The sequence below is a fragment of the Nicotiana tomentosiformis genome, chromosome 6, assembly GCF_000390325.3.
Source record: "Nicotiana tomentosiformis chromosome 6, ASM39032v3, whole genome shotgun sequence".
Classification (NCBI taxonomy): domain Eukaryota; kingdom Viridiplantae; phylum Streptophyta; class Magnoliopsida; order Solanales; family Solanaceae; genus Nicotiana; species Nicotiana tomentosiformis.
In genome coordinates, this window is record NC_090817.1 from 86,498,706 (window position 1) to 86,511,385 (window position 12,680).

Here is a 12,680-nt window from a genome sequence, read left to right on the forward strand (position 1 = left end):
ATTTCCAACTCCGCTCGAAAAGTCAACAAAGTCAACCCTCGGGCTCATGTGCTCAGATTCCGAAAATATTCGAAGATAACATTACCATAACATTACAAACTCAAATATATAATTTATTCCAAATTTCACGTCCAATTTCGTGGTAAAAATCCAAAAATACCAATTTCTAGGTTTTCTCTTAAAATCCCACAATTTTCATAATTTTTCATGTTAAATTCCATATGTAAATCACGTATTTAACTCACAACGGTAGGAATCATTTACCGTGAACGATGATAAAAATAGCACTCCAAAATCTCCCCCAAGGCCAACTCCAATGAGAGAAATGAGGTGAAATGATCCAAAAACTCGATTTGGCTAACATATATGTTCTGCCCAGGCAATCTTCGCATCTGCGAAGCTATTGGCCGCTTTTGCGGCAAAAAGTTTGCTTCTGCGGAAAGCGCTGGAGGTCGCCCATTTGCACCAGCGGACAATGTTGCGCTCTTGCGACATCGCAGGTGCGACAATCGACCATCGCTTCTGCGCTCCCCTTCGCTTCTGCGCTCCAAAAAGCCGCATCTGCGCCTTCGCAGATGCGGTCCAAACGTCGCTTCTGCGATCCTTCACCACCCAGCCTTTTCCCGCTTCCGCGATGAGCAACCCGCTTTTGCGACCAAATTCCGCAGAAGCGACTGCACCAGCACTAGACCCCTTCAGCAGAGAAATCATGCAACGAAACGATCCGAACCACGTCCGTAACTCACCCGAGAAACTCGGGACCCCGTCCGAATATACCCATAAATTCCATAACATAACGCAGACCTGCTCGAGGCCTCAAATCACATCAAAAAACGTCAAAATTAGGAATCGACGATCGAAACCTTTCTTTAAACTTTCAACCCTTTAAACTTCACTGAACGCGTTCGAATTATACTTAAACATTCCAAAATGACGCCAAACTTTACGTACAAGTAACAAATCACGATACGAACCTATCCTAAGGCTCGGAACCCCAAACGGACATCAATAACACCAAAATTCACTTCAAATCAAACTAAAGAATTCTTAAAGTTTCAAAATGCCAACTTTCCATAATAAGCGCTGAAATGCTCCAGGACCACCCGATAATCAACCCGAACATACGCCCAAGTCCGAAATCATCATACGAACCTATTGGAACCCTCAAATCATGATTCTGAGGTCGTTTACTCAAAAGTCAAGCCTTGGTCAACTCTTCCAACTTAAAGCATACGAATTGAGATTGTTTCATTCGAATAAATTCCAAACTTCCCAAAATTCAATTCCGACTACACGTACAAGTCATAGTACATAAAGTGAAGCTACCCATGGCCTCAAACCGCCGAACGATGCACTAGAGCTCTAAACCACTGTTCGAGTCGTTACACTCTCCCCCACTTAAACAAACGTTCGTCCTCGAATGTGCCAAGAACTGCTATGGAGTTTCCCCAAAATCACTATTTAACGCCTTGTGCACTTACCCGTGCCACCACAACCCAGGTGAATACATTAGCTCGAGATAGACTGAAAATCCTTCCTGCTACCTTAGCCCACAAGCCTTAAAACCAAATCCCAACATCCAGAATTCTCTACCAGGTCTGATTTCAACACACGAACACCGCATCAATCACTACACATTGTATCAAATATGGTTATGCACCCATGCTGAGATCACACAATGTACCGCACAATTCGTATGTTCATAATAACATCCTCCGACTACAATAGCTGTAAATTTACGAATCAGATGCCTGTGATATACCTCATAACCCATATAAGCCTGGTCTTAACCTTCACAATACTTCAACGATGAAATAGACGTGCAGGAACTCATAACCTCTTGTTAGATCAGTAACTCATGGAGTTCCTCTGCTTGACAAGAACCTGGTCTCAATGAGTGATTTCTTCCATGGGTTGAAGTCCTTAAAATATGTTCGAATTTTATTTGAGTGTGTGGACTATCTCTCTTTGATTTGTGGTGAGGGCACATGTTTCATGATGGATATGCGACTTTATTAAGCTCTTCAGTTATAGTGAGTAAGTTGGCCTGAAAGTAGTTATGCTAGGGAGTCAGTTTCTGAGGTTGAGATGTCTCGAATTTGTTATTTGATTGGTTTGAACTATTCAAGAGAGTTCTAGGCATGGTTTTAATATGGGGAGGAAAGTCCAAGAATGCATATGCAAAGGGCTAATTGTTGGTATCAGCCAAAGTCATGGGTGTGTTTGAGCTTAATTGAAAAGATGTGGCTTGATAGTGATAAGCTTAATTTTATTTAGTCTATAGATTGATTTTACTTAGCCTCAAATTGGTATCTTGCTATACCCTTTCGCAGCCGCGATTACTACGCTACACTAAATCTTCCTGAGTTTGAACTCACCACAAGATATGAAAATCTACTTCATTCCTCAATTAAACAACATGAAAAATCTTTCAACACACTCAACTCGAGACTATACGTCATATCAAGACAGCAATCTATCACCCAATAGTCCTTTTTACATCTCAAGAAAACTCTTTTCATCACATTCAAACCATCTAAACACATCCCGAAGTCACATCATACTCATCATATAGCCATCCAATCACTCATCGAGTCACAAATTACACTCATATGGACGCTACCGGACATATAAGTCCAAAAACACGTGCTCACATAACGGAAATCCTCGTGCTCAAGCTACAGCCATAACCTGTCCTCAAGTCCTCCAGACTGACCCATCATCAACACACAAAAATCACATCTAGCACCTCATCCATGAAATCACAAGCCGGAGATGCACGACTGATACCGAGCGCCCATATGCACAAACGAATGCGTGGAGGAAATTCAAAGAGTTATGTTTCAAGCCGAATCAATGTCACATGATAAGGAAAGAAAGATGGGAAGTTTATCCTAAATGTCTTGTAGCCTCTTGAAGATAGGTATAGACATCATCATACCAATCCGTAAGACTCTACTAGACACTTGTTCATGAGTTGTAGAACCTAGGAACCTAGAGCTATGATACTACCTTGTCACGATCCAAAATCCACCTAGTTGTGATAGCACCTAACCCAACCCATCAGGTAAGCCCATTAACAACTATCCAATTTAAATGAGATTTATTAAGAAAAGAAATAAAAATTCAACTGCTTTTATACAAGAATTTTCCAAGGATTAGTACTACAAATCATGAGCTTCTAAGATTTAGTATTTACAAAGCTGGTATGAAATAAAGTACATCATCTGTTTGAAATATACATGAACAGATTAATATTCTAAAGCTACCAAGATCAAGAGACAGCTATGACCGAAACACAGGTACATCTTCAAATCCACCTCCCGCCGTGCATAGCAACATCAACATCCAACATCTGCATGCAAGGTGCAGAAGTGTAGTACGAGTACAACCGACTCCATGTACTCAATAAGTAACAAACCTAACCTTAAGTTGAAAGTAGTGACGAGCTGGAACAAAGGCTGGAGTCTAACATCAGTAGCCAACAATAGTTCATAACAACATAATAAAACTAATAAAAGAAGTAACTCAGAGCTATAGTGCTCAGCTTGTTCACAGTTCCGAAAAATAGGCATGCTTTTCAAGTATGTCAGTGAAAATCCAAATCTTTTACCGAAATCACCAAAATATGAGTACGTTTGTAAAACTGTGATTTTCCCCAAAATATTCAACTGGTAAATGTTTCATTTTCAAATGGCATGAGGAAAGTACATCTCTATGCCTACATGTCAATGTGTATGTTAAGTCATGAATGATGCAATGTCGTACAACATGAGGAAAATGCATCTTTATGTCTGTATGTCAAGTGTGCATGTCGAATGCAATGCAACTCAGTGATAAAACCAAAAGCATACTCTCAGAGTATCAATTCACTCAGTCCTCTCAGTCAGTCAGTCCTCCCAATCACTTGGTACTCACACTCGCACTCTGTAGGTACCTGCACTCACTGGGGTGTACAGACTCCAGAGGGGCTCCTTCAGCCCAAGAGCTATACTAATCCAATCATGGCATAAATCATAATAACATTCTGCGGCGTGCAGCCCGCTCCCTTAAATATCACTCACAAACAAGCCCTCAGCCTCACTCAATCATCAATCTCTCTAGTCTCTCAGGCTCACAATGTCATAAAAATCAGCTTAAAAATGATGATGTGATGTATCGATAAATGGTGACCGAGACTGGGATATGGTATGTAGATGAATGCGTATGACTGAGTATGTAATTTCAATATAAACAGATAACTCAACAACAGAAATGACTCCAGTGGGTCCCAATAGGATAAGCATATAGCCTAGACATGATTTCTAACGTCACTATAAGAAAAAAGACCATTAACGAAGAGAAATCTGGTCCTTAAAAGTATGTTTCTGGTCTTTAAATGTCAATAGCGACCGGAGAAATCTGGCCGCGACCCGTCGTTATTGCCTCCACCGCTAAAGGTCAATAAGGACAAGGTTCATCCACTGGTCCCTACATGTTTTAATGGCCGGCGACCTTCTGCTCTCTAGAAACACATTCTAGAGACCATATTTCTGGTCCGTAAACAGCTTAAACACAAGGTATCAGTTGGTCCCTAAATGTCAATAGGGACCAAAATTATGGTCCTAAAAGTGATATACATAACACAATAAATATATGATTGTTTTGGTCATCTTATATTAAATATTATAAAATTTATAATACAGAAAATCAATCGAATATTAACAAAATTCAGTAAATATCAGAATTTCATACATATAATTAATTACAAGTATTGTATTAATATCTCATTAGTATCATTGTACAAACATGGTATCAGTCACTATATTGCTTACGCAACCCCTTGAGAAAAAAAAGAAAAATTAACATCCGTAGTAAAAAAAAAAAATAAAGCGTTGCTTAGCAAAAACTAAATCCTTCGAAAATAAGGTAACCTTTTGCCTAACAGTCCTACCAAAATGACAATCAACTTGTTAACTTGTATGAAGTCTTCAACCAAGCATCTTCACTTGTATGTGAGTCTTCAAAAGCTGTAAAAATTAATAAAAAATATCCAATAAGGAAAACTTCAAAGATCAACTATAAAAGTTAATTAAATAATGAGGGGATCATTGTTGCTACACTGAACAGCATGTTCTGAAGCCAACAACAATATAGCAAAGCTTAGTTAATAAGAAACTAGAAAAGTAAAAGAAGAAAAGTAAATAACCATGCTCAAAAAAGAAGAAACTAGTAGAAAAAGTGAGGAAATGAGATTTAGTTCAGCAATGACAACGAGGCAATGAATCTCAAAAAATTCAAATGATCTCAAGAGCGGGCATCTTGTGGAAAACAAATTGCTGTGTCCCTCACAAATCTTTGCTTTTTATACTCCTAATGTAAGAAGCTATACGTAATGAATAGAAACAGAGAAAAACAAATGCCAGCAGCCCATTGAAGTCGCCATTTTCCTTCTCTTAAAAACGTAAATATAACCATAAACAATATAATTTTACACCTGAATCAAGAAAACAACTGCAAAGCCATGAGAAAGAACCTGTTATGGAGTGTGGAGGACCACCAGATTTTCCTGAAAAATCTAATCCTCCATCTTGTTTTCGTAAATTCATAATTTTTGTAATAGCTAAATCTAGTTTTGAATAGGACATCAATCTCATTACGCCGCAGTCACCATTCAAATCACTGAACCAACAAAATGCAAAAACTGCTAAGGTTCTCAATCCTCTGCCACACAAAGATATGTATCATTTTTATTTTCTTTTTGAGGATGAATTAAGTACATGAATATCTTTTGAGAGAGATTCATTCTGCCTAGCCAAGCCATAGCTAGAAGGAGCCACAAGCAGATGAACTAATTTCATAAAGCAGCCTTGTATCACTCAAACAAACATAGAGTTTTGAAAGGGTTACCGGATACAGTTTACCTCCTAAACGCTTTGAATCTTAACTCATTATAAGTTCACAAAAAAGGTGGAACCCAAACATTAAAAAAAACTTCTAAAGACCACAGCTGAAGAACCAGATCTGGAAAAGTAAGGAAAACCCTAGCTTCTATTCGTCGACCCAATATTGGAAGCAAACGATGACAATTAAACTAAAAACCTATTTCGAATCAAATTGAAAATACTTTAAAGAGATCCTAAGCCACAAAATGGAGAATTTCACAAAATAACTAAGAACCACTTGAAGCTTCAGTGCAAAATAAACAAAAAAAGAAAAATAAGTAGATTGAAAGATGATAAAGAACAAAACCTGAGATTTAAGGTTGAGAGAAAATTTCATAGGGAAATAGTCATTCTTTTGGAGTTGAATTTGAGAGATTGAGGAGTCACGAGGGTTTTGACCCTTTAGGGATTTCAAAGAGACGAGAGGAGTTTCCGTCAAAGTGTTTTCACGATTTTTTCATTTTTCTAGATACATAATTAAGTGACTTTTTTTCCTCGATTAAAGTATAGGGACCAGAATTTTATATTTTTATGGACCAAAATTGTTTTCGTCGTTAAATAAAATAATAAAATCGGCAAACAATGACTAGAGAAAAATATCGTCCCAATAAGTATACTTTTAGGGACCAGATTATAGACTCATTGTTAAAACTTGGTCGCTAATAAACCTTTTTCTTGTAGTGCGTGGATCACAGCTCAATCACTCTAACACGTAGAGATTTCATGAATACAAATAAGATTAGGTGACTACAGAGTACCACAGAAATAACCAAGTCATAATTCACACGGTGCACGCCCGCACGCCCGTCATCTAGCATGTGCGTCACCATAACACCAAACACATATCACGTATATTCGGAGTTCATACCCTCAGACCAAGTTTAGAAGTGTTACTTACCTCGAACAAGCCAAATCCAATACCGGGCAAGCCAAGCAATGCTCCAAAAATGCCATCCCGCATGTACCGACCTCCAAACGGCTTGAAACTAGCCAAAAGCAACTCAAATACATCAAATAAAGTCTAAGAAAATAATTCCCATCGATAAAGGTCGAATCTTTACTCAAAAGCCCAAAATCAACCAAAAAATCAAACCCGAGCCCGCACCTTGGAGCCCGACAAAACTCACAAAATTCGACAACCCGTTCAATTTCGAGTCCAACCTTACTAGTTTCATCCAAATCCGACTCTGAATCGATGTTCAAAACTCGTAAATTCATTTTATGAAACTTAAGACAAAATCCCTCAATTTCTCTCTTGAAATCCTCAATCAAATGCCAAAAACGAAGATAGATTCATGAAATATAATCCAAAATAAGTGAAGAAGATTTATACCAATCCACATGGTAAAAATTGACTCAAGAATCGTCTCAATCCGAGCTTCATAGCTCCAAATTTGTAAAAATAGCCGAAACACCCGAAATAGAGTACTTTATTACCACTGGGCAAATTAATGAATCGCGAACGTAGTACACCCAATTGAAAGAACTATGCGTTCGCGGAAGTAACCTCGCGAACACGAAGAGACGATCAACACTGCCCAGTCCAGTCCCAAGAACTACGCGAACGCGTAGATGCAGACGCCAATGCGATAAAGACCATTCCCACCTACGCGATCCCGGCTAACCAATCGCGACCGCGATGAAGAAAATGCCCCGCTCCAGATTTTCTTCACGCGATCGCGAAAATCAATCAGGGCACCAAAAACCAGTATACACCAGCATTGAAAACATGAAGAAAAATGGTCCGAATTCTGTCCGGAACACGCCCCAGCCCCTCGGGACCACATCCGAACAGTCCAACAAGTCTCGTAACATAACACGAACCTACACGAGGCCTCCAATCACACATAACAACATCGAAACGACGAATCGCACCTCAAGTCAAACTTAAATTAACTTTGAACTTGAAATCTCCAAAACTCGTGCCAAAATATATCAAATCAACACGGAATGAACTCAAATTTTGCACACAAGTCCCAATGACATAACAAAGCTATTCAAATTCTCGGAACCACAATCTGAACCCAATATCATCAAAGTCAATTTTTGGTCAAACTTATAAACTTTCCAAACCTTCAAATTTCTAACTTTCGTCGATTTGTGCCGAAACCTTCTAGAGACATCCAAAATGCTAATCCAGGGATATGCCCGAGTCCAAAATCTCTATCCGGACCTAACAGAACCATCAAAATACTGATCTGGATTCAAATACTTAAAAGTCAAACTTGGTCAACTCTTTCAACTTAAAGCTTCCTATTTGGGAATCATTCTTCCAAACTAATTCTGAATTATCCGAAAATCGAAACCGACGATACACACAAGTTATATTACATCATACGGAGCTACTCATGCCCTCAAACTACCGAGCGAAGTGCAAATGCTCAAAACGGCTGGTCGGGTCGTTACATGATTAATTTCGGAGTTGCAAAATATCAAGGTTTTGGCATGTCTTATTTGGCCAAGCTTCTAGGAGGCCAAAAGTATTTTTTTTTTTTGTAAAAAAAATACATTTTTAAAAAATTTAAGGTGATTGACCAAAATACAAAAATACTTTTGAGCAGCAGCAGAAGTAATTTATTTTTGCTTTTGGAGAGAAACTATAAATTCTAGCTTCTTCCAAAAAGCAAAAGCAGAATTTAACATTTTCCTTTTTCTTTTCCTTTTCCTTTTTATTTTGTACTATATATATCTTCTCTATTTTTTTTAATCATGTTTTTATTCTCTTTCTCCTATTCCAATGAATATATTTTAAAATTATATTGAATGATATATTTTGACATATTTAAATTGTCATATAAACAATAAGTAATACCAAACACTCAATGTTATTACTTTGGAATAACCATATTTAATATTGACTGAAATTTTTAATCTATATTTTTACTTTACGTTTTGTATTTTATTAAATTCTTTTATAATAAATATTTAAATTTATTTTTCTTTTTTAAATAATATTAATCGCAAATTGAACCTTTATTGTCCTTTTTCATAATTTAATACTTAAAAGAAATTTTTTAAAAGATTGGATGAAGATAATGAGCTTGCAAAAAAGCACCACTCAAACGAAGTGATATAAACATAAACTGCTATTTTGCAAAAGTACTTTTTCAAAATTCACTTTTGAATAAAATCACGTTTCAAAATAAATAATTTTTAGCAGCTTGGCCAAACGGGCTCTTAGTTGCTTTATCTTGGTGTCCTCTGTTTTCTCAAAAAGTAGTATATTAGTATTAGAACCCGGCGGATACACAATGAATATAAAAGAATAAAAATAATATCAAATTATGATCTGATTTTTTAAAGTGTCATCTTAATTTTTTGTTGAAAGGTACTTAATAAATAAAACCCTATGAAGTTCAAGGAATTGAATCCTAGTTATGAATAATTTTTGGATGGAACTCAAATATACAATTAAAACATATATATATATATATATATATATATATATATATATATATATATATATATATATATATATGGGATAAGATGCGTGGCTTTGTGCTAACACATTGGAACAATAATTTTATACAATTGGTACTAATCTGTCAGTTGTTTTCTAAATAGGTCAGCCATGGTCATTTGATCTTTAATCCCCATGAGTTGGCGCCAATGCATGAATTCTTCTTCTGTCCAAGGAGAAGACATGGTCTGTTCTAGTTGAGTTTGAGCTTGTTGAGATTCTTCTTGCTCAGCTAAGTGTCATGACCCTAATTCCCCTCCGCAGGATATCATGATGGCACCTAGTTTCTAATACTAGGTAAGCTTAACAAACATGCGAAAATAACTGAAATATCAAATAAATTATTGAATACTCAACATCTATATAGAATAAACTTCACTGCTCAACATATAGAATTTTCCCCAAAACCTGGTGATATCGAGTCACAAGCTCTACAATAGTATCAAAATCATCCCTATACAATTGTATCTAATAACAGAAGGAAAATATAGAAATAGATAGAGGGTGACTCCGAGGCCTGCGAATGCTGGCAAGTGTACCTTGCAATCTCCACGTGCGAACTCAACTCACTAATGCCAGGACTGGTAAGAGGTACATGGATCTGCACAAAAGATGTGCAAAAGCGTAGCATGAGTACACCACAACCGTCCCCAGTAAGTGCCAAGCCTAACCTCGGTAGAGTAGTAACGAGTTCAGGTCATGGCCCTACTGGAATAAGTAAGAAAAGAAACTATACAAGTGTAGGACAGTGTAGTAATAAAAGCAATGAAATTGAAACAACAATCAAAGACATGTGCAGCAATAGAGAAATACCAACAAGAGTCACTACCGAGTTACCGCCCCGTAGTCTCAAATCACAAGAATAATTCACAATCTTTCCTTATATCACTGTGGATACCTTGCATTTAGTTTTGAAAATCATTTTCCCGAAATAGCATTCTGCGTTTTAGCCCACCTTATTACACCGCATGACTTCTAGTAATTTTCCTACTAGCCGCTCGTATCAAGCCCACCTTGGCTCACCACATGCGTTTCAACCCCAAAATCTTATACCACCGCATGCTTATCAATGTCACAACGTATCACAAATCATACCTCAAGTGCCCAATATCACAACTTGCCACAGAAATTAATAACAATGGTGTTTTTACAATAAGTAGCCCATGGTTCAACCACAATGTACACAATAGTTTCAACAATAATAACCGGAGGTGAATAACTCAACAAGAATAGTATTTCACAACTTAACACTTTGCCTCAATGTGAATCACAGCCTTTATAACTCAATACCAATTTCAACAATAAGATATTCCAAGAACAACAACTTCAAGTAAGAATTCAACGGTTAAATAATGAATATGGAATAAAGTAAACAAGTACTTCAACTAAACATGTAGTGCAATTAACAAATAAGAGCTAAGACAAATAGGGCATGTGAAACAGCCTAATGATGATGAAGATAACATGTTAAGTAACTCAATTAAGGCATAAAAAGAATCTATATAGCTAAAACCGGTATATTTCTATATTTAGCCCGTGCACACACTCGTCATCTTGCTACACGGCTTCCACACATCACAATTATCACAAACAATACTAATCCTAAGAGGTAATTCCCCCACACAAAGTTAAGCAAGACACTTACCTCAAAATACGCTAACTCAATCTACTAGTAGGCCTTTCTCTTGATTATCCAACTCCGAACGGCTCGAATCTAGCCAAAACAACTTTATACCATAAATATAAACTATAGAAAACTAATTCAAACAATAAAGTTACGATCTTTGCAAAGAAATAAGAAGTCAAGTCAAAAATTCAACTCGGGGCCGCGTCTAGGAACCCGACCAAAATTACAAAATTCGAACACCCATTTAATAATGAGTCCAATCATATAAGAAAAACTCCAATCCGACCTCAAATCACCTTTCCAAATCCCAAAATTTAGTCTAGGAAGGTTTCACAATTTTTCTCCAAATTTCCAACTCAAATCCCTAGGTCCAAATTATGAAATATGAGATAGAACCCTCGTTTTGAAATTATATTCTGCTGCCCAGTGATTTCTTCTTCGCGAACGCGGAATGTGCCTCGCATTCGCGAAGCACAAAATACTCAGATACCAAATTCTTCTTCATGAATGCGAGATCCCCCACGCAAACGCGATGAACACAGAGCCCAGGCCTACGCGAACGCTTTGAATAACTCCTTATACCATCGCGAACGCATGGCCATCTTCGCGAACGTGAAGAACAAACCTCACCTGCCTCCCAGATACCCTTCACGAACATGATACCTCTCTCGTGAATGTGACGAACGAAACCAAACATCAAATAAATATGCAGCTCAACAAGTTTTGAAATGTGTCGAACATGGTCCGAATCACACCCGAGGCCCCTGAGAGCTCAACCAAACATACCAACAATTCCTAAAACACCATATGAACTCGCTCGAAGCGTCAAATCACATAAAACAACACTAGAACCACGAATCGCGCATTGATTCAAGCCTAATGAACTTATGAACTTCCGAATTTCAAAATTAATGTCGATTCATACTAAAACAACTTCGATTGACTTCAAATTTTGTACACAAGTCATAAATGACACGATGGACCTATTTCAACTACTGAAATTGTAATTCAACTCTGATATAAATAAAGTCAACTCCCAGTTAAACTTGCCAACCTTCCAAACCTTCAATGTTTTCCAACTTTCGCCAAATTACGCCCAAATGACCTACGGACCTCCAAATCAACATTCGTACACGCTATTAAATGAAAAAGCATAATAAAAAGATATTGGGACCGTCAAAACTGCATTTCAGAGTCATTTATACAAAAATCAAACTACGGTCAACTCTAAATAGGGTATCGGGGCTGAAATACTCAAAATGACCGACCGGGTTGTTACACTAGGTCTGCCTATTTTTTGACTGGAAATTGGAGTGGGTCCTGAATTTTCTATCATATGAACTTGGGGGACTCCGCTCACGTAGTAGTCTGATAGAATTCTGTATTTGGGCTGGCTTGGTTCAGCTCTGTCTTTTGAGAGTTGCTTGGAGGCAACTGAAATGGTTTGTTGTTTGGAAACAACATCTGTAGTAGATTGATTAGGTACTGCTTCAGTAATATTTTCCTCCGGTGGAGGCAGAGCAAACATTGGAGGTTTTAAAAGTTTTGCTTTCTTTTTCCTAAGTATTTTATCTTCTTGTAACGACCCGACCGGTCGTTTTGAGCTCCAGCGCATGGTTTGGTAGTTTGAGGCCTTGAGTAGCTTCACTTCAGGTATTATAACTTGTGT

At 37.5% G+C, this 12,680-nt stretch overlaps 1 long non-coding RNA gene across 1 annotated transcript; it reads right to left on the reverse strand.

Moving 5' to 3' along the window:
- Positions 1-4,709: 4,709 nt before the first annotated feature.
- LOC104093546 (uncharacterized) lies at positions 4,710-6,370 on the reverse strand. The gene is made up of 2 exons (XR_685675.4): positions 6,232-6,370; positions 4,710-5,009 (listed from the first exon to the last, which is right to left on the reverse strand). It is a non-coding gene; the product is annotated as an uncharacterized lncRNA (long non-coding RNA).
- Positions 6,371-12,680: the final 6,310 nt, after the last annotated feature.